Below are 3,669 nucleotides of genomic sequence, written 5' to 3' on the forward strand. Positions count from 1 at the left end.
CGCCCAGGATTCGAACCAACGAAACACTGGGCCGCCTGCAGTGGAGCACGGGAACTTAACCACTCGGCCACGGGGCCAGCCCCAAACAATGGGGAACAGTTGCAGGATTTTTTTTTTTTTTTTTGAGGAAGATGAGCCCTGAGCTAACTAGTGCCAATCCTCCTCTTTTTGCTGAGGAAGACTGGCCTGAGCTAACATCCGTGCCCATCTTCCTCTACTTTATACGTGGAACACCTACCACAGCATGGCTTGCCAAGCAGTGCCATGTCCGCAACTGGGATCCGAACCAACGAACCCTGGGCTGCTGAAGCGAACGTGCGAACTTAACCGCTGCGCCATTGGGGTTCCTTTAATTATGACGTGTGTAGGGCATGTCTTTCCCAATCAACAGCTCCACAAACCTATGATGCATAACTGCAGGAGCTCTAAAGGAAGATTCTAACTTTGAATATCCCCAGGGATATAAACGTGAATCTGTACCTTAGATTACAGCTTAAATCATATGATACAAAATACATTATCTAAATTTCATGAAACTCTCTCAACCCATCTTCTGTGATCTGGTAGTGGACAAACGATCAGAATATTCTCAGATCAGACTGTGTTGTGGACAGATTTTTGGGACCCCTCTTCCTGGTCTAACAGGTGAATCTAAGGTGCATAGGCTTTAAGTCAGTACAATAAAAACGCATGCTCTCCTGTGAAGCAACCGTGAAGGCCATCTTCAGCCTGTGTCAAAATGACCTTGCTACCCCACACCTCATGACTGAAGATGCCAGCTGGACAGATCCACAACAGGAAAAGATAAAGGGGGACCTCACTCTCATATATCCCAGCCGCATTTGTTAGAGATTAAGGGAATAATGAACGACCCTGGTCCTTACCTCCCTCCACACAGATAACATCAGCATCTCCAAACTTGTTTGATGTATAACCAAGAAATTTTTGTTTATATTACCTTCAATGTATAATCTAGAGAAAACCCCAGATGTACTCTATCCCTTTTCAAAAAAGATCTAGTTGTAAGTTTTTTTTCCTCTTCCCTGCACATACACTGTTTTGTGAAAGAGATTTATGCTGGACTTAAACTCACACACCTTGGAGCAGGTCCATCAGAGCACAGTGTCGAACTGTTTCCCAGGGTTCCAATTCCTCACGCTGATTACTGAATAAAATCCTTCACTAATATCACCCTGACTCTTTATTTCACTTGACAGTGTTATATTATATGAATGTTGTACTGTGTTTCTATTTGTCTGCTTGTTTACTGTAAGGGTCATTTATTTGGCTGTGATCTCCATGACTCTTTATATTATCATCTTTATTGTGTTATTATTCTACCATTTTACACCAACTTGGCAAAATACTTGGCACATAATAGAAACTAGATAAAATACTGGATAAATGAAATAAACAAAAATGACATCAGATCAAGCTCAATTTCACCCCCAGACCTCTGGGGAAGGGAGAGGGGCTGGAGATTGAGTTCAGTCACCAATGACCAATGGTTTAATCAATCACACCTATGTAATGAAGCCTCCATAAAAACCCAAAAGGATGGTTTCAGTGAGCTTCTGGGTTGGTGAACATATGGAGGTGCTTGACGAGTGGCGGGCTCAGAGAGCACAGACGCTCCAAGCCCCTTCCCACATACCTTGCCCAGGGCAAATCTTCCATCTAGCCAGTCCTAAAGTTATATTTTTTTATAATAACTGATGATCTAGTAAGTAAAATGTTTCTCTGAGTTCTGTGAGCTGATCTAGCAAATTAATCAAACCCAAGGAGGTGGTCATTGGATCCTCTGACCTCTAGCTGGTCAGTGAGAAGCACAGGTGACAACCTGGACTTGCAATTGGTGTCTAATGTGGGCTGTGGGGGCAGTCTTCGGGACTGAGCCCTTAGTCTGTGGGATCTGACGCTACTGTCAGCTAGATAGAATCAGAATTGAGTTAAATTGTAGAATACCCAGCTGGTGTCGGGGAATTGCTTGATGGTGGGGAAAAATCCACACACTGGAATTGGAATCAGAATTGTACACATACACACCTCTAAAAACACAAAAACTGGAGGCCGGCCCTGTGGCCTAGTGGCTAAGTTCGGCTTGCTCCACTTTGGCAGCTTGGGTTTATGGGTTCAGATCCCAGGCACAGACCCACACTGCTTGTCAGGCCATGCTATGGTGGTGACCCATATACAGGGTAGAGGAAGATGGGCACAGATGTTAGCTCAGGGCAACTCTTCCTCAGGAAAACACACACACACTCACACACACACTGTGTCTCAATACACAGCCACAGTGGTTTCCCATACACACATACCCAACCACGAAAACCCAGCCATATACGTATACAAGCACACACTTCCACAAATGGTAGCTTCTAGACACACACACACACAAATTTCACTATCTGTGGTTCCCTACACATACACCACACAACCACAAAGACTGGAATCTAAAGAATCAGTCGGATAGTGTTTCAGGCTCCGTGGGCCATACAATTCCTATTGTAACTACTCAACTCCGCAGTTGTGCAAAAGCAGCCACAGTGTAAGTACGTGAGAGGATACTTACACACGGGCACTCATTCAAAATCAGTGTTCCCTCCACGCTCCATACACAACCACAAAAGCTGCGTCTCACAAAACACAACACAACAAGAGCACTGTGGGCAGCTTTTTGGGCCCCCTCTCCCTGGTCTAACAGGCGAATCTAACAAGAAAACTGCATAGGCTTTAAGTCAGTACACTAACATCCACGCTGTGCTGTGAAGCAGCCGTGCATCTTCAGCCTGTGTCACATGACCTTGCAACCCCTCATCTCATGACTGAAGGCGCCAGCTGGAGACATCAGCAACAGGAAGAGATGGAGGGTACCTACTTCCTACAGCCCCAGCTGCAGTTCCTGGAGCTAAAGGGAATAATTATCCACCCTGGTCCTTGCCTCCCTCCACACAGACAGCGTCAGCATCTCTGAACTTGTTTGACGTATAACCAGGGAATTCTTGTTTATGTATCATCAATGTATAATCTAGAGAAAAACCAGACGTACCCCATCCTTTTCTGACATACATGAAACCTCCTTGTAAGCTTTTCCCCTCTCCCCTGCACGTACACTGTTTCGTGAGAGACGCGCGCTGCACCTAAACTCACACACCGGCAGTAGCTCCTCCGAATATTCTGTCGGACTGTTTCCCAGGATTGAATTCCTCACCTGGATTATCAAATAGACTCCTTTAATTAACCTTCACCCAGACTCTACTTCAGTCGACAGCACACAACCACAAAAGCAGGGTCACACACGCTCACAAACAATCGTTCATCTTCACACGTATACACACTAACACAACTTGGGGCCCAGAAGCACAAACGCACAATCACACCCCGGGACTCGCGCGCCCAGACGATAGAGGCAGGTCCACACCTCACACGTTCCCTCTGAGACTCACGATGGCACTGCGCTTAACTTCAGCGCCACCGCAGTTCCAGCCCGCCCCCGCCCACCAGCCAGCCGGGCTGACGCACCTCCCCGTCACCACACGCAGGGTCTCCTGGGAAATGTAGTCTGACGGACGGAACGGCGGCGCGCAAAGGATTCTGGGGCTCTTCGTTCAATGAAGGCGTAAGTGAGATTTCCACTCCAGCCTGGACGAACATCCCTCCGCCCCTCTC

This window comes from Equus przewalskii, chromosome 9 (genome assembly GCF_037783145.1).
Source record: "Equus przewalskii isolate Varuska chromosome 9, EquPr2, whole genome shotgun sequence".
Lineage (NCBI taxonomy): Eukaryota > Metazoa > Chordata > Mammalia > Perissodactyla > Equidae > Equus > Equus przewalskii.